This window comes from Astatotilapia calliptera, chromosome 6 (assembly GCF_964374335.1).
Source record: "Astatotilapia calliptera chromosome 6, fAstCal68.1, whole genome shotgun sequence".
NCBI classification, from domain to species: Eukaryota; Metazoa; Chordata; class Actinopteri; order Cichliformes; family Cichlidae; genus Astatotilapia; species Astatotilapia calliptera.
Window position 1 is genome coordinate 28,264,888 of NC_137427.1, and position 22,218 is coordinate 28,287,105.

Consider the following 22,218-nt stretch of genomic DNA (forward strand, 5'->3'; position numbering starts at 1 on the left):
TGTTAATCATAGTGTGAGGGCACATATTTACAACCCTTAGAAAACGGTCACGGGGTTGTTTACAGCCTGAAGCAGCCAAGAGGGAGTGACGTAGCGTGAAGAAGACGGACATGCGCAGTGGGAGAAAAGACGAGCGGAGCAAAAAAAAAAAGCACACGTGTCCGGATGAGAAGAGACGCTAGGAAAGGGCCGCGGTCAGGAGGAGACCCGAACAAAGTATAAACGGGAGGTTAGCGAGACAGTATACGGTACCGCAGCGAGTCTAGGCTGGGTTTCCGTCCGTGTATGCACTCTGACTCCAGCTACAGCGGCCTTACGGGTGTAACGTCGGGGCGAAGTGTCGGCGGAGATAGCGCTAGCAGAGGGGCTAATCGAGAGCTAAGGCTAGCGGCCGCTCCCCTCCAATCGGCCTCAGTTTCCCGGCGTTGCCAGTAGAGTTTGGCGACAAGAACGTTTAGAAAGCGAGACAGCACGGCTGGCTGTCTGGCGAAGGACCAGCGAGTTTCCGGGAGAGGAATTGGGCGGCCTCACTTCGCACGGCCTGGGGACTGCCGTAGCTCCGTTAGCCCGCGGGACCGCCATCTTGGGCCCCGATGTCGGCGGTGTTTGGAGTACCCTGCCACCCAGACGACGCTCCGGTTGTTCACCCTGCTTCAGCTGGCTGTGTGTAAAAGTTTCACCTACCCGTGGGTTCATTACGCTCCATTTCAGGAGGGGCAAAGGTACAGTTTCTGTGTTTTATTTCCTTGCTTTGATGTGGACCAGAGAATGAACATTCTATTCCGGCTGTGGAAGTTCTGGACAGCCTAACAGACTGCAACTCCGGTTAATGACACATACCCCTAGAACTATCTGTCCGTCCCACCCCAGAGACAATTTACTGGAGTGAACTGTAAAGACTGAAAATGTTCCTTTGGTGTGTCGGACATTGTAAATGATGTGATGAGACTGTGTCGACCATTTTAGACAGAATATTTGCTGTGTTAACTTTTACTGTTCTGCTGTGTTGTGAGTGTTTTTCCTGTGACTAGGGTGGGTTGTGTGGAGTCGAGGACTCCCAACTCTGGGTCTCACCAGTCTGTTTTGATTTATTTTACCTCATTTTATTTCTTTCATTTCTTTGGTCCTGGGGAGGCTCCTTGCTGTTTTCCCTTTGCTCTCCAGGGCCCTGTGGACATTGTTAACCAAGTTTGGTTTTTTTTGAGGGCTCTCCAGATAAATAAAAAGAGCCACGTGGTTTAAAAAGTCGTTGTTGAATGCTTTTGTCCGACCCAGGTTGCCTTGGAGTAGGGGCACCCGAGTTATTTGGTTAGGCACAGGACGACGGAGTTAAGTGGGACCGTGCTAGTATTCCGTGTGCAGGCGCTGCTATCATTGCAGGTCCGGGCCTGGAGTCCTCCTTTTGTGCCTACTGTTGCCAGGTAACTAACCCCATTCTTACTGAAGTAAGTGTCCGGGTCAATCGCGCTAGAGGGGGGTACGGACTTAGATCCCACCACCCGCTAGTCGTTCAAGGCAGCCTGTGCGCCCTTCTACCCCTACATAGCAGGGCTAGTAGCCCCTCACAATTGGCGTCACGAACAGGATTCACCCATTGGCTCGGGGTCGTTATAGAGGAGGAATAGAGTTAAGGCAAACATGTCTGAACTAGAAGATTTGAAAAGGAGCTTTGATGAACTACAAGGGAGGCTTGCGGAGCAGGCGGGTGCCTTACAGCAGGCACGAGAAGAACAGAGAGAAGCTCTTTCTCTCGCAAGGGCAGTGATTGATCAACAGGCCCAAGCTTTAAAAGCCCCGGCGGCAATCTATGTCCACCGAGACCGCAAACTGGCAGATTTTAGTGGTTGCCCTGGAAAGAGTGGAGATGATTGTGTGGAAGAGTGGATCGCGGCAATGCGGTCTGCGTTCCAAGTCATGAAGGTGCCAGAGGCGGACCGTGTAGAGCTGGTCAAGCAACACAATAAAAGATGAAGCCAGGGCAACTGTTAAGTTCATGTTGGATGGGGCAGTAGAGTCTGTCGAGGGCATATTTGAGGTTCTCCTTCAAACCTATGGAGACAAGGTCCCCATAGGTACTAGGTTGAAGGAGTTCTATGAGAGAAGGCAGATGTCCAGCGAGACGGTCAGAACTTATGCCTATGACCTACAGGAGAAGCTGGCTTTGATTAAGAGGCGAGAACCCAACCGCGTTCCCGACTCAGAGACGGTGTTGAAAGAACAGCTAGTGCTGGGTTTGCGAGATGACCTTTTGAGGCGAGAGATGAAAAGGAGGGTCAAAGAGGAGAAAGGCCTAGCCTTCATCGGGCTGCTGCAAGCCGCAGTTGACTGGTCCGAGGAAGAAGAAGCCCAGTCCTCTCTCGCCTCCCAAAGTAGGCTCAGAACTAGAGGTGCGGTGAACGCTGAAGTACCGGCCGAAGATAAACCATCCCCCCTCACCCTGGAGATGCTCCACGAGGAGGTTAGGAAACTAGCTGCTCGTCAAGAAGAGCTGTACTTAGCACTACAGAGCAGGGAAAGAGGGAGCAGCCAGCAGAGTGCACAGCGCAGGCGAACACCCCTGAGGGACAGCGAAGGGCGATATATTTGCTACAGCTGTGGAGAGCCTGGCCACACTAGCCGGCATTGTACCAAAAAGCTAGACGCAGGGGCTCTGGCCCCTATCCCCATAGACCTGGCGCAGGTGGCATTTTCTGGCAATCCAAACGCCAAGGGTGGGGCCAAGAAACACCCCACCACACCGGCCATAGGCCGCCAAGCAGCCGAGTGTCTTCTGACAGAGGTGGAGGAGAGCCTCCAAAGGAGTGCTCTTGGGAGGTTTCGCACCGTCCACCTTAAGATAAGGGGGGTAGACACCACCTGCCTCTGGGACACGGGGTCAAATGTGACAGCTATTACGGAGTCCCATTTCCGTAGGTGTTTTGGGCCACAGGAGTTGAAGTCAGCAGACTGGATTGAGCTCACAGCCGCAAACGGGCTCGATATTCCTGTCTTGGGCTGCTTGGAGGCCGAGGTTGAATGCGCCGGGAGAGTGGTTGGTAAGAAGTGCATTTTTGTACTCACCGATACTCACCCCCAGGTAGACAAAGCTAATGGGCTCCCAGGGATTGTGGGGATGAATGTTATAGAAGACCTCGAAGCGCTCTTTATCGCAGATGGGGGTCGCGTCCACATGGACCCCCACGCTCCAGACGAGACAGAGGCCACCATCCGTCGGTTGATAGCCCGAGCGAGGAAGGAGTTCCCGCGCACGGGTCCGGGTGGCAAAATCGGGTTCGTCAAGGTGGCTGGCAGGGAACCCGTCATCATCCCCCCGAGGAGCGAGAAAGTGGTGGAGGGTCGTTGCGGGGTCTCACCTAGGGTTGAGTGCCAAGTGCTGGCAGAGGCGGCAAAAGAGATAGAGCTGCCGCGGGGACTGTTAGTTGCCAACACTATTGCGACAACCAGTGGTGGAAGAATCCCTCTCAGAGTGATGAACACAAGCGAGAGGGCTGTCAAGCTGATGCCAAGAGCCAGGCTTGCCGTTGTAAGCAAACCACGAGCTGTGCTCCCCAAAGAGGTTGTATGGGTAGAGGAGAGAGAGGGGGCACTCGTGGTTAAGCCACTGGGTCAGGGTGAGAGTATAGCGACAGGGGGCGAGGTTGGGCAGTTGCCGGTCCCTGTACAGGCTAACACCCGGGACCTCACTGAGCTACAGCGTCAAAAGCTTTGTCGGCTGTTAGCCCAACACCAAGACGTATTCTCGGCAAGCGAAGTTGATTACGGCTACACCACCACGGTGACACACAGTATCCCCACCGAGGCACCCCCAATCAAACAGAGGCACCGAAGGGTCCCACCCCATGTCTTTCAAGAGTTTAAGAGGCACGTTCAGGAGCTCGTTAGCCAGGGGATCCTTAAAGAGAGCTCCAGTCCTTGGGCCTCACCTGCGGTGGTGGTTATTAAGAAAGATGGAAGTGTTCGATTCTGCTGCGATTACAGGCGGCTGAACGAAGTGACGTGCAAAGATGCCTACCCACTTCCCCGTATCGAAGAGTCGTTGGATGCGCTCGGCAATGCGCTGTTATTCTCGACCCTGGACCTGACCGCAGGCTACTTCCAAGTGGCCATGAGCGAAACGGACAGGGGAAAAATGGCGGTTACAACACCATTTGGCCTGTTTGAATGGACTCGGATGCCATTTGGCTTGTGCAACGCCCCAGCCACTTTTCAGCGGCTGATGGGTATGGTACTGGGGGACCTCAGTTTTGATATACTCCTTGTCTACCTGGATGACATTATAGTCTTCTCCCGGGACTTTGATAGTCACTGCGAGAGGCTTGAGACGGTGTTCGAACGTTTGAAGCAGCACGGGTTGAAGTTGAAGCCGACCAAATGCTTCCTTCTGCGGCCGGAGGTTAAATTCCTTGGCCACGTGATTTCTGCTAAAGGCGTCCAGGTAGATCTAGAAAAGGTCAAGGCCCTGGAGGCATGGCCGGCTCCAAGGAGCGTGCGAGAGGTGAGGCAGGTGCTTGGATTCATGAGCTACTACAGGCGGTTTGTGCCAAGGTTTGCACAGTTGGCCAAGCCTCTGCATGCCCTGGTTGGGAAAGGGTTGAAAAACACGTCGAGGGGCACCCAGGCGTTTGTTTGGACCGGCGAGTGCCAGGAGGCCCTGGACGAGCTGAAACAATGCCTGGTGTCCCCTCCAATCCTGGCATATCCCAACTTTGGCCTACCCTTTATATTGACCACAGATGGGAGTCTGCACGGACTCGGGGCTGTGCTCAGTCAAAAACAGGAGGGCGTAGAGCGTGTGGTAGCCTACGCGAGTCGGGGGCTGAGAGGCTCCGAGAAGAATGACAAGAATTACAGCGCATTTAAACTGGAACTTCTGGCGCTTAAATGGGCTGTCACAGAGAAATTCAGGGACTACCTGATGTACGCCAGATTCACAGTAGTCACGGACCATAACCCGCTGCGCTACCTGGCAACGGCTAACCTGGGGGCTGTCGAACAGCGGTGGGTAGCACAACTCGCTGAGTATGACTTTGAGGTGTGTTACAAGCCTGGGCGACAAAACACGAATGCAGACGTCCTCTCCAGAATCCCCGACCAAGAGGAACCCGAGCAGGAGGACACAGGCAAGGACTTTATCAAAGTGGGCCCGGAAGAAGTGCGTGCGTGTCTGTGGCCCGCTAGGTTGGAGAAGGATGGTAGGGCTGATCTGAAAGCCAGAGTACAAGCGACTGCTGGGAAAGCTCTCGGTGGGCACAGCTGGGAGGAGGTCGAAGGGGCTCAGAAAAGCGACCCGGTCGTCGGGCCCGTGTATCGGGTGGTTGAGAGGGGCACGGAGATGAGCCATGCCGAGCTCCACGCGTTAACACCGGACGCGAGGCGGCTTCACCAACAGCTCGACCGCCTTAGGCTTTATAAGGGTGTGCTGTATAGGCATGTCAGTGACCCTCGTGATGGGGAGGAGATCAGGCAGCTCATTGTCCCAGAGACCTTACAACGTAAGGTATACGAGAACCAGCATGAGCATGGGGGGCATTTCAGTGCAAAGAGCACCCTCGCGGTGATGAGAAGGAGCTATTACTGGCCTACCATGAGTAGAGATGTTCAAGATTGGGTTCAGCAATGCAGGAGGTGCGCATTGGCAAAGGATGTCTTCCCCAACCACAGGGCCCCCATGACCTGCAGCAATGTCACCGCACCCCTGGAGGTCCTCGCTATGGACTATACGGTGCTAGAAAAGTCTTGTGGGGGTTACGAAAATGTCCTTGTCCTTACAGACATGTTCACCAGGTTCACCGTTGCCGTCCCCACCAGAAACCAAACTGCTGAGACGACAGCAAATGCTTTGCTGAAACATTGGTTTACCTATTACGGGTGCCCGGCCCGGTTGCACTCCGATCAGGGGAGGAGCTTCGAGGCTAGTGTGATAAAAGAGCTGTGCAGGGCCTACGGGATTGCCAAGAGTCGCACCAGCCCTTACCATCCGCAGGGGAACGCGCAGTGTGAGAGGTTTAATAGGACCATGCACGACATGCTCAGGACACTGCCACCAGAGAAGAAACGGGATTGGAAAACATACTTGCCAGAGTTGGTTATGGCTTATAACTCTCGTGAGCACTCCTCCACGGGTTATGCGCCCTTCTACCTCCTGTTCGGGAGGGATGCCAGAATGCCCTTGGACCTCCTGGGAGGGAAAGACATGAGGGAACCAGAGGCGGACAATCTGGACGACTGGGTCCGGGACCACCATGAGAGGCTTAGGACTGTGGTGGAGGTAGCAAGCTCGGCTACTCAGGAGGCCTCTAGGAGGAGGAAGAGGATCTACGACCGGAAGTCCCGCGGCGCCCTGCTTCAGTCTGGTGATCGGGTGCTGTTGCGCAACCACAAGCCCAGAGGCAGGAATAAGATCCAGGACAAGTGGGAACCCAACCCTTATTTGGTGGTGAAACAAAACCACCCCGACATTCCTGTGTTCACGGTCAAGCCAGAGAAGGGTGGCTCGACGAGGGTCGTGCATAGGGATCAGCTCAAATTGTGCAGCTTTCAAGCGCCGACATGGCAGCCGAAGCAGGCCAATAGGCTGCCAGCCGAAGTGGAGTCCGATACCGACTTCATGGAGGGGGTTTGTGTTCTACCACTCCCATGTGAGTCGGACCCGAGCGCTCTCGTTGCCCCAGGGGCGGACGAGATCGGCGACTATGTCGCCCAGGGGTTAGAGCCGGATTTAGCGGGGAAGGTACAACCAGTTATGGCCCTAAGTGAGCCAGAGGACAGCGATGGGGCCTCAGAGGCGAGTGATGAGGTGCACGAGGGGCGAGGGGAGGTTTTGCAGTCTGAACGCCCTTTGAGGCGAACCCGAGGGGTACCTCCTGCGAGGTATAGAGATTATGTTACGAAATGAAGCCATGGATTACTGTTATGCTCATTTGCAATGTAATGCGAGTCATATGTGAATGGTATAGAGTGTTACTGAACATGTGAGTTAATATGTGTTATTCTGTGTTTGTTACAGGGATGAACTGCTTGAGTCGTCGCTGGTGTGGCAGGGTTTAGCTGGGGGTAATGTGAGGGCACATATTTACAACCCTTAGAAAACGGTCACGGGGTTGTTTACAGCCTGAAGCAGCCAAGAGGGAGTGACGTAGCGTGAAGAAGACGGACATGCGCAGTGGGAGAAAAGACGAGCGGAGCAAAAAAAAAAGCACACGTGTCCGGATGAGAAGAGACGCTAGGAAAGGGCCGCGGTCAGGAGGAGACCCGAACAAAGTATAAACGGGAGGTTAGCGAGACAGTATACGGTACCGCAGCGAGTCTAGGCTGGGTTTCCGTCCGTGTATGCACTCTGACTCCGGCTACAGCGGCCTTACGGGTGTAACGTCGGGGCGAAGTGTCGGCGGAGATAGCGCTAGCAGAGGGGCTAATCGAGAGCTAAGGCTAGCGGCCGCTCCCCTCCAATTGGCCTCAGTTTCCCGGCGTTGCCAGTAGAGTTTGGCGACAAGAACGTTTAGAAAGCGAGACAGCACGGCTGGCTGTCTGGCGAAGGACCAGCGAGTTTCCGGGAGAGGAATTGGGCGGCCTCACTTCGCACGGCCTGGGGACTGCCGTAGCTCCGTTAGCCCGCGGGACCGCCATCTTGGGCCCCGATGTCGGCGGTGTTTGGAGTACCCTGCCACCCAGACGACGCTCCGGTTGTTCACCCTGCTTCAGCTGGCTGTGTGTAAAAGTTTCACCTACCCGTGGGTTCATTACGCTCCATTTCAGGAGGGGCAAAGGTACAGTTTCTGTGTTTTATTTCCTTGCTTTGATGTGGACCAGAGAATGAACATTCTATTCCGGCTGTGGAAGTTCTGGACAGCCTAACAGACTGCAACTCCGGTTAATGACACATACCCCTAGAACTATCTGTCCGTCCCACCCCAGAGACAATTTACTGGAGTGAACTGTAAAGACTGAAAATGTTCCTTTGGTGTGTCGGACATTGTAAATGATGTGATGAGACTGTGTCGACCATTTTAGACAGAATATTTGCTGTGTTAACTTTTACTGTTCTGCTGTGTTGTGAGTGTTTTTCCTGTGACTAGGGTGGGTTGTGTGGAGTCGAGGACTCCCAACTCTGGGTCTCACCAGTCTGTTTTGATTTATTTTACCTCATTTTATTTCTTTCATTTCTTTGGTCCTGGGGAGGCTCCTTGCTGTTTTCCCTTTGCTCTCCAGGGCCCTGTGGACATTGTTAACCAAGTTTGGTTTTTTTTGAGGGCTCTCCAGATAAATAAAAAGAGCCACGTGGTTTAAAAAGTCGTTGTTGAATGCTTTTGTCCGACCCAGGTTGCCTTGGAGTAGGGGCACCCGAGTTATTTGGTTAGGCACAGGACGACGGAGTTAAGTGGGACCGTGCTAGTATTCCGTGTGCAGGCGCTGCTATCATTGCAGGTCCGGGCCTGGAGTCCTCCTTTTGTGCCTACTGTTGCCAGGTAACTAACCCCATTCTTACTGAAGTAAGTGTCCGGGTCAATCGCGCTAGAGGGGGGTACGGACTTAGATCCCACCACCCGCTAGTCGTTCAAGGCAGCCTGTGCGCCCTTCTACCCCTACATAGCAGGGCTAGTAGCCCCTCACAATTGGCGTCACGAACAGGATTCACCCATTGGCTCGGGGTCGTTATAGAGGAGGAATAGAGTTAAGGCAAACATGTCTGAACTAGAAGATTTGAAAAGGAGCTTTGATGAACTACAAGGGAGGCTTGCGGAGCAGGCGGGTGCCTTACAGCAGGCACGAGAAGAACAGAGAGAAGCTCTTTCTCTCGCAAGGGCAGTGATTGATCAACAGGCCCAAGCTTTAAAAGCCCCGGCGGCAATCTATGTCCACCGAGACCGCAAACTGGCAGATTTTAGTGGTTGCCCTGGAAAGAGTGGAGATGATTGTGTGGAAGAGTGGATCGCGGCAATGCGGTCTGCGTTCCAAGTCATGAAGGTGCCAGAGGCGGACCGTGTAGAGCTGGTCAAGCAACACAATAAAAGATGAAGCCAGGGCAACTGTTAAGTTCATGTTGGATGGGGCAGTAGAGTCTGTCGAGGGCATATTTGAGGTTCTCCTTCAAACCTATGGAGACAAGGTCCCCATAGGTACTAGGTTGAAGGAGTTCTATGAGAGAAGGCAGATGTCCAGCGAGACGGTCAGAACTTATGCCTATGACCTACAGGAGAAGCTGGCTTTGATTAAGAGGCGAGAACCCAACCGCGTTCCCGACTCAGAGACGGTGTTGAAAGAACAGCTAGTGCTGGGTTTGCGAGATGACCTTTTGAGGCGAGAGATGAAAAGGAGGGTCAAAGAGGAGAAAGGCCTAGCCTTCATCGGGCTGCTGCAAGCCGCAGTTGACTGGTCCGAGGAAGAAGAAGCCCAGTCCTCTCTCGCCTCCCAAAGTAGGCTCAGAACTAGAGGTGCGGTGAACGCTGAAGTACCGGCCGAAGATAAACCATCCCCCCTCACCCTGGAGATGCTCCACGAGGAGGTTAGGAAACTAGCTGCTCGTCAAGAAGAGCTGTACTTAGCACTACAGAGCAGGGAAAGAGGGAGCAGCCAGCAGAGTGCACAGCGCAGGCGAACACCCCTGAGGGACAGCGAAGGGCGATATATTTGCTACAGCTGTGGAGAGCCTGGCCACACTAGCCGGCATTGTACCAAAAAGCTAGACGCAGGGGCTCTGGCCCCTATCCCCATAGACCTGGCGCAGGTGGCATTTTCTGGCAATCCAAACGCCAAGGGTGGGGCCAAGAAACACCCCACCACACCGGCCATAGGCCGCCAAGCAGCCGAGTGTCTTCTGACAGAGGTGGAGGAGAGCCTCCAAAGGAGTGCTCTTGGGAGGTTTCGCACCGTCCACCTTAAGATAAGGGGGGTAGACACCACCTGCCTCTGGGACACGGGGTCAAATGTGACAGCTATTACGGAGTCCCATTTCCGTAGGTGTTTTGGGCCACAGGAGTTGAAGTCAGCAGACTGGATTGAGCTCACAGCCGCAAACGGGCTCGATATTCCTGTCTTGGGCTGCTTGGAGGCCGAGGTTGAATGCGCCGGGAGAGTGGTTGGTAAGAAGTGCATTTTTGTACTCACCGATACTCACCCCCAGGTAGACAAAGCTAATGGGCTCCCAGGGATTGTGGGGATGAATGTTATAGAAGACCTCGAAGCGCTCTTTATCGCAGATGGGGGTCGCGTCCACATGGACCCCCACGCTCCAGACGAGACAGAGGCCACCATCCGTCGGTTGATAGCCCGAGCGAGGAAGGAGTTCCCGCGCACGGGTCCGGGTGGCAAAATCGGGTTCGTCAAGGTGGCTGGCAGGGAACCCGTCATCATCCCCCCGAGGAGCGAGAAAGTGGTGGAGGGTCGTTGCGGGGTCTCACCTAGGGTTGAGTGCCAAGTGCTGGCAGAGGCGGCAAAAGAGATAGAGCTGCCGCGGGGACTGTTAGTTGCCAACACTATTGCGACAACCAGTGGTGGAAGAATCCCTCTCAGAGTGATGAACACAAGCGAGAGGGCTGTCAAGCTGATGCCAAGAGCCAGGCTTGCCGTTGTAAGCAAACCACGAGCTGTGCTCCCCAAAGAGGTTGTATGGGTAGAGGAGAGAGAGGGGGCACTCGTGGTTAAGCCACTGGGTCAGGGTGAGAGTATAGCGACAGGGGGCGAGGTTGGGCAGTTGCCGGTCCCTGTACAGGCTAACACCCGGGACCTCACTGAGCTACAGCGTCAAAAGCTTTGTCGGCTGTTAGCCCAACACCAAGACGTATTCTCGGCAAGCGAAGTTGATTACGGCTACACCACCACGGTGACACACAGTATCCCCACCGAGGCACCCCCAATCAAACAGAGGCACCGAAGGGTCCCACCCCATGTCTTTCAAGAGTTTAAGAGGCACGTTCAGGAGCTCGTTAGCCAGGGGATCCTTAAAGAGAGCTCCAGTCCTTGGGCCTCACCTGCGGTGGTGGTTATTAAGAAAGATGGAAGTGTTCGATTCTGCTGCGATTACAGGCGGCTGAACGAAGTGACGTGCAAAGATGCCTACCCACTTCCCCGTATCGAAGAGTCGTTGGATGCGCTCGGCAATGCGCTGTTATTCTCGACCCTGGACCTGACCGCAGGCTACTTCCAAGTGGCCATGAGCGAAACGGACAGGGGAAAAATGGCGGTTACAACACCATTTGGCCTGTTTGAATGGACTCGGATGCCATTTGGCTTGTGCAACGCCCCAGCCACTTTTCAGCGGCTGATGGGTATGGTACTGGGGGACCTCAGTTTTGATATACTCCTTGTCTACCTGGATGACATTATAGTCTTCTCCCGGGACTTTGATAGTCACTGCGAGAGGCTTGAGACGGTGTTCGAACGTTTGAAGCAGCACGGGTTGAAGTTGAAGCCGACCAAATGCTTCCTTCTGCGGCCGGAGGTTAAATTCCTTGGCCACGTGATTTCTGCTAAAGGCGTCCAGGTAGATCTAGAAAAGGTCAAGGCCCTGGAGGCATGGCCGGCTCCAAGGAGCGTGCGAGAGGTGAGGCAGGTGCTTGGATTCATGAGCTACTACAGGCGGTTTGTGCCAAGGTTTGCACAGTTGGCCAAGCCTCTGCATGCCCTGGTTGGGAAAGGGTTGAAAAACACGTCGAGGGGCACCCAGGCGTTTGTTTGGACCGGCGAGTGCCAGGAGGCCCTGGACGAGCTGAAACAATGCCTGGTGTCCCCTCCAATCCTGGCATATCCCAACTTTGGCCTACCCTTTATATTGACCACAGATGGGAGTCTGCACGGACTCGGGGCTGTGCTCAGTCAAAAACAGGAGGGCGTAGAGCGTGTGGTAGCCTACGCGAGTCGGGGGCTGAGAGGCTCCGAGAAGAATGACAAGAATTACAGCGCATTTAAACTGGAACTTCTGGCGCTTAAATGGGCTGTCACAGAGAAATTCAGGGACTACCTGATGTACGCCAGATTCACAGTAGTCACGGACCATAACCCGCTGCGCTACCTGGCAACGGCTAACCTGGGGGCTGTCGAACAGCGGTGGGTAGCACAACTCGCTGAGTATGACTTTGAGGTGTGTTACAAGCCTGGGCGACAAAACACGAATGCAGACGTCCTCTCCAGAATCCCCGACCAAGAGGAACCCGAGCAGGAGGACACAGGCAAGGACTTTATCAAAGTGGGCCCGGAAGAAGTGCGTGCGTGTCTGTGGCCCGCTAGGTTGGAGAAGGATGGTAGGGCTGATCTGAAAGCCAGAGTACAAGCGACTGCTGGGAAAGCTCTCGGTGGGCACAGCTGGGAGGAGGTCGAAGGGGCTCAGAAAAGCGACCCGGTCGTCGGGCCCGTGTATCGGGTGGTTGAGAGGGGCACGGAGATGAGCCATGCCGAGCTCCACGCGTTAACACCGGACGCGAGGCGGCTTCACCAACAGCTCGACCGCCTTAGGCTTTATAAGGGTGTGCTGTATAGGCATGTCAGTGACCCTCGTGATGGGGAGGAGATCAGGCAGCTCATTGTCCCAGAGACCTTACAACGTAAGGTATACGAGAACCAGCATGAGCATGGGGGGCATTTCAGTGCAAAGAGCACCCTCGCGGTGATGAGAAGGAGCTATTACTGGCCTACCATGAGTAGAGATGTTCAAGATTGGGTTCAGCAATGCAGGAGGTGCGCATTGGCAAAGGATGTCTTCCCCAACCACAGGGCCCCCATGACCTGCAGCAATGTCACCGCACCCCTGGAGGTCCTCGCTATGGACTATACGGTGCTAGAAAAGTCTTGTGGGGGTTACGAAAATGTCCTTGTCCTTACAGACATGTTCACCAGGTTCACCGTTGCCGTCCCCACCAGAAACCAAACTGCTGAGACGACAGCAAATGCTTTGCTGAAACATTGGTTTACCTATTACGGGTGCCCGGCCCGGTTGCACTCCGATCAGGGGAGGAGCTTCGAGGCTAGTGTGATAAAAGAGCTGTGCAGGGCCTACGGGATTGCCAAGAGTCGCACCAGCCCTTACCATCCGCAGGGGAACGCGCAGTGTGAGAGGTTTAATAGGACCATGCACGACATGCTCAGGACACTGCCACCAGAGAAGAAACGGGATTGGAAAACATACTTGCCAGAGTTGGTTATGGCTTATAACTCTCGTGAGCACTCCTCCACGGGTTATGCGCCCTTCTACCTCCTGTTCGGGAGGGATGCCAGAATGCCCTTGGACCTCCTGGGAGGGAAAGACATGAGGGAACCAGAGGCGGACAATCTGGACGACTGGGTCCGGGACCACCATGAGAGGCTTAGGACTGTGGTGGAGGTAGCAAGCTCGGCTACTCAGGAGGCCTCTAGGAGGAGGAAGAGGATCTACGACCGGAAGTCCCGCGGCGCCCTGCTTCAGTCTGGTGATCGGGTGCTGTTGCGCAACCACAAGCCCAGAGGCAGGAATAAGATCCAGGACAAGTGGGAACCCAACCCTTATTTGGTGGTGAAACAAAACCACCCCGACATTCCTGTGTTCACGGTCAAGCCAGAGAAGGGTGGCTCGACGAGGGTCGTGCATAGGGATCAGCTCAAATTGTGCAGCTTTCAAGCGCCGACATGGCAGCCGAAGCAGGCCAATAGGCTGCCAGCCGAAGTGGAGTCCGATACCGACTTCATGGAGGGGGTTTGTGTTCTACCACTCCCATGTGAGTCGGACCCGAGCGCTCTCGTTGCCCCAGGGGCGGACGAGATCGGCGACTATGTCGCCCAGGGGTTAGAGCCGGATTTAGCGGGGAAGGTACAACCAGTTATGGCCCTAAGTGAGCCAGAGGACAGCGATGGGGCCTCAGAGGCGAGTGATGAGGTGCACGAGGGGCGAGGGGAGGTTTTGCAGTCTGAACGCCCTTTGAGGCGAACCCGAGGGGTACCTCCTGCGAGGTATAGAGATTATGTTACGAAATGAAGCCATGGATTACTGTTATGCTCATTTGCAATGTAATGCGAGTCATATGTGAATGGTATAGAGTGTTACTGAACATGTGAGTTAATATGTGTTATTCTGTGTTTGTTACAGGGATGAACTGCTTGAGTCGTCGCTGGTGTGGCAGGGTTTAGCTGGGGGTAATGTGAGGGCACATATTTACAACCCTTAGAAAACGGTCACGGGGTTGTTTACAGCCTGAAGCAGCCAAGAGGGAGTGACGTAGCGTGAAGAAGACGGACATGCGCAGTGGGAGAAAAGACGAGCGGAGCAAAAAAAAAAGCACACGTGTCCGGATGAGAAGAGACGCTAGGAAAGGGCCGCGGTCAGGAGGAGACCCGAACAAAGTATAAACGGGAGGTTAGCGAGACAGTATACGGTACCGCAGCGAGTCTAGGCTGGGTTTCCGTCCGTGTATGCACTCTGACTCCGGCTACAGCGGCCTTACGGGTGTAACGTCGGGGCGAAGTGTCGGCGGAGATAGCGCTAGCAGAGGGGCTAATCGAGAGCTAAGGCTAGCGGCCGCTCCCCTCCAATTGGCCTCAGTTTCCCGGCGTTGCCAGTAGAGTTTGGCGACAAGAACGTTTAGAAAGCGAGACAGCACGGCTGGCTGTCTGGCGAAGGACCAGCGAGTTTCCGGGAGAGGAATTGGGCGGCCTCACTTCGCACGGCCTGGGGACTGCCGTAGCTCCGTTAGCCCGCGGGACCGCCATCTTGGGCCCCGATGTCGGCGGTGTTTGGAGTACCCTGCCACCCAGACGACGCTCCGGTTGTTCACCCTGCTTCAGCTGGCTGTGTGTAAAAGTTTCACCTACCCGTGGGTTCATTACGCTCCATTTCAGGAGGGGCAAAGGTACAGTTTCTGTGTTTTATTTCCTTGCTTTGATGTGGACCAGAGAATGAACATTCTATTCCGGCTGTGGAAGTTCTGGACAGCCTAACAGACTGCAACTCCGGTTAATGACACATACCCCTAGAACTATCTGTCCGTCCCACCCCAGAGACAATTTACTGGAGTGAACTGTAAAGACTGAAAATGTTCCTTTGGTGTGTCGGACATTGTAAATGATGTGATGAGACTGTGTCGACCATTTTAGACAGAATATTTGCTGTGTTAACTTTTACTGTTCTGCTGTGTTGTGAGTGTTTTTCCTGTGACTAGGGTGGGTTGTGTGGAGTCGAGGACTCCCAACTCTGCGTCTCACCAGTCTGTTTTGATTTATTTTACCTCATTTTATTTCTTTCATTTCTTTGGTCCTGGGGAGGCTCCTTGCTGTTTTCCCTTTGCTCTCCAGGGCCCTGTGGACATTGTTAACCAAGTTTGGTTTTTTTTGAGGGCTCTCCAGATAAATAAAAAGAGCCACGTGGTTTAAAAAGTCGTTGTTGAATGCTTTTGTCCGACCCAGGTTGCCTTGGAGTAGGGGCACCCGAGTTATTTGGTTAGGCACAGGACGACGGAGTTAAGTGGGACCATGCTAGTATTCCGTGTGCAGGCGCTGCTATCATTGCAGGTCCGGGCCTGGAGTCCTCCTTTTGTGCCTACTGTTGCCAGGTAACTAACCCCATTCTTACTGAAGTAAGTGTCCGGGTCAATCGCGCTAGAGGGGGGTACGGACTTAGATCCCACCACCCGCTAGTCGTTCAAGGTAGCCTGTGCGCCCTTCTACCCCTACATAGCAGGGCTAGTAGCCCCTCACAATAGTACATTCAGTAGAGTTAGCAGTTGTTATCTTAAAGACTGTGGATACTTGTTCGATCAAGACTGGCTGTCACTATTTGGCTGGTGTGTTTTGTGCATGTCGTTGTTAAAATTTGTTTAAGATTTTCAAAAGACTTCCAGGTTATTTCCTATTTCTGCTACTAAAACATACTTCTGTGCTTGTAGATTTTGCTAGTTTGCTTGCACATTTAACTACAACTTAATATCCTGGGAGGATAATAAAATATTTTGTTGTATTTCTATCATCATGTTAGCATCCCACACCTAAATTTAGCTCAACATGTAACAACACACAGTCCTATGAAATAACTGAAATACCAGAAGTATGGCATATTATTTCACCTTTGAACTTCTCAGCACTATTCATTGATTATTCACTATAAGTGATTCATGAAAGAAGAAAACTGTAGGAAGCAGTCAACTGTATTGTAAACAAGAACATCTAGAAAACATTTCACATTTAAATCATCCTTTTTAGTTGTGTTATGATATATGTATTTGTTGGGTAATAAAATTAAAGTTGAGTGCTGGGGAGGGCACTGACTTTGAATTTCATACTATCAGTAAAACAATTAGTGAATCTTTATCAGAATATCAAAATTATCTGTATTTTTCAATTTGAAAAATGTTTTGAATGCACTGCTGCAGCACTAGTCACAGTGCATACTTAAAAATGCTTAATGAACAACTGGCCAAATGCATTTGCCATATACAGAGGACCAGTGAGGAAGATAGGCATTCCTATTTGCAGATATCTGTAGTTTGTGAGTAAAGGCTGATACCTCTAAAAGCACAAATCTGTGAATGTATGTCAAGTGTGGCACAGACAGACTCTTAAGATATGGTATCTTGAGGGCATTGGTACAAATCCAACTACACACATGCACATGCACTCACACACACGTGCACCTTAGGAATCCTTTAATCCTGTGATATGGAGGAGAGGATTTAAGCAATAAGAGTCCTAAAAATAACACTAAAGTGCCAATATAGGGCACTGATATGATACAAAATTGCTGCATAGTCATCGAAGGTGACAGGTTTAAACCATAAAGTAACTTCTGTCAGTCTTATCTCAGCACCACAGGGACACATCTACTTATTAAAAGCATTAATGCCATACCAGCTACAGACAAATTACACTATTTACAAATTCAGTGTGCCATGTCTGTTGGACCTGCATGGTGAAAAACAGTCAAGGGATAATTGCTACCCATTACATGCACACTGGCTTTAGAGAAAAGCCAGGTTGGGTTGTTTTTTAGATAGGTAATTGGAGTCCCCTCTTCTACTTTCAGAGTTCAGTTTGAGTCACCTGCATGGGCGAGCAGCTGATAAGAGACTCAAATTCCATCTTTCTGGATGTGTGGTAATTGAGCTGCCAACAGACATCCAACCCACTGATGGTTACTTGTATGGCAGTCCAGCTCTGTATCTGCAGTGCATCTCAGATAGGAGGAGCGAAGGGGGGTTGAGACGAGGTCATGTCATGCCACTCAAAAGGAGACGACTCAGATCTTTCAGGTCTGCTTGTAAAATCTTGACACTGCTATCGCACACCATCACTGTGGCTGGTGACATGAGAAATGGATGTACTATAACTGAGTGCTTCTGATGGCTGCACTTAAGTAAAATGTCAAGGCTGTAGCACAGTATTTGCTAACATATTCTCATCTGCTATTTTGGAGCTTTGAATTGATGCCAGTTTCAAATGCTTGCCAGTACAATCAACACTGACATTTTTAAATTAAACTAACACCAGATCTTTGCAGAAGAAAAGCATTATCTTGTAATGCTACAACACACTAATGGTGTTAAAGTGTGTTATGAAATATTCTGTTGTTAAAAAAAAAAAACTGGATCTGCCATACACTATAGTACTTAACAATTGTAAAAATATTAGATCAAGGAGAATATAGTGCAAGAATATTTGCATATATTTGGATCAGACACAGATCTATTGTACCTAACACAGTTGCTTACACATGATGACCCACACTTTATATCGAATACGCATGACAGTAAGCTTAGAACTGGAAACATTTTTCCCAATTAAAGAAGGCCAGATCTTCATTCTTGCGAAAGGGAAGGGTGCACTGCACTCAGTGCTTTGCAACCAGTAATGCTTTTAAGCACTGCTACAACTGAGTCTCTCTCACACATATAATGTACACTATGTGTCAGCAAGCTCTCATGCATGCAGTTTTTATGTTTGTAACATACAGTGTGAAATTATTTACATTAAAGACTGCCTGTACGTATGAACATATACAAATCCTGACAAACTATAAATCCAAACTATAAATCCATTGATCAACATCCATGACATGTTGATCAATGTATGAGATTTGTGAGTTTTAGCCCAGTTTTCACTGTGCTCACTGGGAACAATTTAATTGAATTTGAATTAAAATTGCAATTCACTTAACTACTGAAAGTCATAACATACAAATTGTAAATTTTTATTTATAATTGTGGCATTAAAGCTGTGGAAAGATTGACAAGTGTAAAAGCTTCGTAAATCCCATCTAAAAACACAAGATTCTCTGTGAGTAGGGTCTCCAATGATGCAAAATAATAATGTTCCTAGGTTCAATCACACTTGCTACCTGGATACTACACATTTTTAATAGATAGCCAATTTTTTAAGCATGAGCCTGACAAACATGAACATTTACCACAGAGGATAACTCTGATGTGCTTCTGATTCATAAGAGGCATGGCTTTTTAATTCATGTAAAAAATATAAAAATAAACGTTTGTAGCAAGACACAGTATTCTCATGGACATGGAAATGTTTGGCATATGAATTCTCGCAGTAAAACCTGCCTGAATGTGTCAGATTAAAGCCCAATAAAATGCCTTCTTTATAGAATAGGGATTTGAAAGAACTTTGGTCATTGTAATGCACATCAAAATCAGCAGGGCTTCTGAAAACTCAGAGGTATTAAAACTGCTTTAGAACTGTTTAAACTAGGATGGTACAAGCATACTGAATAGCTCAAGAGGGATGTGTTCGGAAGATATATATTCAGTGGGTAAACACATCTAAATCATAAAGCTGTGGTGGGTAATTTCTGTGAAGTAAATGAAGGTGTGATTAATTCAAGTATCCTGGTTCCTGCTCGTGTGTGATTACCAGTGGGCCATAAATTATCCACTGTACTATTCCGCACTCCAGTCTTATCCAACTGAACTACAGGAGAGGAAATTTTCTAATTAACTGTGGGTTAATTGCTCTAGCAGATGATGCCAGAGGAGAGTGTGCCTCATGTGGCTATGCATTTTGTTTTTTACTTTAAGGGGGAAACCAGTTTAAAACCAGTTTAAATTCTTATTACTAGTTACATTTCTATATAAAAGGCACGTAAAGTTTGTTGCGAGTGAAGTGCTAAAGCAGCCGATCTGGAGATAGGTTCATGGCTAAACCTGGACCCTCTGTGGCCAATTACCAAGACTACGTGAATGGCCCTCTAAAGATCTGCTAAAAGATGTAAATGAAATTCTTTCTGCGATCTTCACTGAAACCAACCAACTGATCTACATCATGGAGGGAACTTAGCCAACTATTGGAGGTGCAGAAAGGTGTGATGAAGAAAGGGGTGCCTAAGAAGTACACCAAGCTGAAGCCTTAGAAACTGCCAAGCAAAGACTCACAGCCTTGGCCAGCCACTTGAAGAGGTATAAAGCCAGCAGAATAAACTAGATGTTCTCCACCAAACCTGTCTCAGTCAAGGGTCTTTCTATAAGTTCTCTGGTTTCTCTCTCTGTTTCTCCCTCTATTTTTTTGTGTGTTTGTGTGATGATCATGACCTACTCACCTGTGGAGGATCTCCCACCTTTGTCTGATGAAAAATCACCATCTCCTTCTTAAGGCGGTGGTTGACAGCCATTCAGCGCTGGCTCGTGGACCTACCTCATCAATGAAACCCTCATCCCCAGAGATATCTGATCATGTTCCTTGTGACTTCTGGGAGTAATTGTGTAGTTCCCTGTGCACAGGTCTTCTCTGGTGTTCCACCTCTGATGAATGGTGAGAGAGAGCGTTCCAGTGTTGTGAGGGAGTGTCATTTTTTGGATTGGATGTATGGATTCCACTGGATTAACATTGCACTAAACCTTGTGTTGTTTTCACAAGGTTATAATAAACTAACAACTCCTGCTTCTGAGTCTAGCTCACCTACTCTAGACTTGACAGAATCATCCAAGGTGTACTCGGATTCAAACTCAGTTGACGGGAAAAATTGTAAGAACAGTCCCAACAAGGCTGGAGATGGAACAATACTGGAAGAGCATATGGAAGAAGAGCACAATCCATAACATAAATGCTCAGTGGCTGCCAGATCTAAGAGGAAACTACATTAACCTCCCTCAACATTACAGTGGCAGACATCCAACAAAGGGCCCAAGTATAAAGAGCTAGACAGCACCAGGCCGTGACATGATCCACAATTTGATAAAAGAGCTTACAGAAATGCAAGAAATGTAAGAAATGTAGTTTTATTAAATTTTTATACATGTTTTACAAAAACAGATAATTCCACTGTGATATTGTTCCTATTTTCAATTCAGAATCATACTTTATGACCTCTATGATATGACATTGCTGCAGCACAGAAAGATGTGTACAATACACCTTATTTCTTTGCCACTGTGGAAAGCATTACATTTGTGAGCTGAGGGCAAAATCACAGGCTGTTCGTATTACTTGTGAAATGTAAATGCAACTGTGAATGTTTCGGTTGATGAAAACAGAGATACCTCTGTGACTGTGAGTATGGGGCATGCACAGGCAACTCTTTGAGGGTGGTTCTAGGCAACATTACATTTTATAACTGAAAGACCTGAAGGATTGCTGAATATTGCAATTTCTCTGAACTGGTTATATTGTGTAATAAGAAGCACCAGATCCCTTGGAGAGATGTGTTGTGTTTCTGGCGATTTCAGTTGTGTTTTTATGTCTCTGCCGTCAAAAACATCACAGCCACACAAGGGTGAAATGGAAAGGACATGTTGAGACTTTGTCACACCAGTCAACCGTGGGACCGATGTATTAAGTATAGATAAATAAATCCCCCCCCCCCCCCCCCAAAAAAAAAAAAAAAGAATTGGGAGGGTGTGCACAGTGTGTATGAGAGTCATTTCTAAATCAATTAAACTCTTTTTTTAATTCCTCTGATTTCTAAGGCATCATAGCTAGTACTTTGTTACTTTGTAACTAAAACTGAAGTTTTGGGGGGTTTGTGAAAAATGTTATTAATTTCTGATGAGTGAGTTAGTTTCTTTGTTCTCTGATTACGAATACTTGGCAATTTCTTAGAAACCCAGATTGCCTACTTTGATTGCCTACGCTTATAGTTAGGGTTCATATCAAATATATCTTTTTTTAGATTTTCTTTGATTACATGCTCATTTTGAATGTTAATACATTTCAAAGGTGGCACAAGGACAACAAGAGATTAATAATTCTATGTAGGTCCATACAGTACATACCCATATTCTCACAGTGAAGTTTCCTGAGTGTTCTGAGGGCACGTGCACTAATGTAACATTCCCAAAACATTCTCATGAAGTGGTGTACTTTAAAGGCTACGGGGAATGTCTTGACATTGTAACCTTTAGAGGATCAACCTTAAGGTTAAAGTCTGTGGACCTATTTTGTTCATTAACTCGGTGGAATGTTTGAGGAACTTTAACTGACCTTACAGAACTGTTTGCAGATCTTTCTGTGACCTAAGGTTTAGTATTTGAAATAGTATCGAAATACCATCAAACCATACTGTAACCTTTTTTCTTTATATACAATACAGAGAAACTTACTGGGTTTGGGTGACACTCAGAAAGAACAAGCCTTTGTGGACTGACTAAAAGGTGTTATTTATTTAAAAAGTTCAGTCCACACAGACAAGTTCAGATGGAAAGAAGTAAAAATGAACAGCAAAAAGCTTACCCGTACATTCATGGCCATTTTGTGGAATGATCTGCCCTTGCACGTCAGACAGGCCTCTTCTCTTTCTGAGTTTAAAACTCTTCTGACTCAGTTTGTTTTAACATTTTTTTTATTTATTTAGTTATTTATTTGATCTTATTTTAAAGTATTTTTATTTTTACTTTGCTATGCTATTTGTATATGTACAGCACTTTGTGAACCCGGGTTTTATGTTAAAGTGCTTTATAAATAAAGCTGGTATGGTATGGTATTTTGGAGTCGCCAATTAACCTAACATATGGATCTTTGAGCTGTGGGCACACAGAGGAAAGCACTGGTAACATCCACCACTGTTCAGCACTCTTTAGGTAGATTAAAGAGGAATGGAATATCTATTCACACATAAAGTCAGATCCAGGAGTATTTTGGCAATGATTCAGATTTTGGAACTTTGTTTATGTACACCAACAATGTGGATCTTTATGTAAGAGAATTACGATGTGATTGTGCAGACAGTCAATTCAACTTTAATTCAAGAGTTTAATAAAAGTATTGCAATAACTGTTTAGGAAGCACAACCGTATGGCTTTACTTTCATAAAATACAACATAT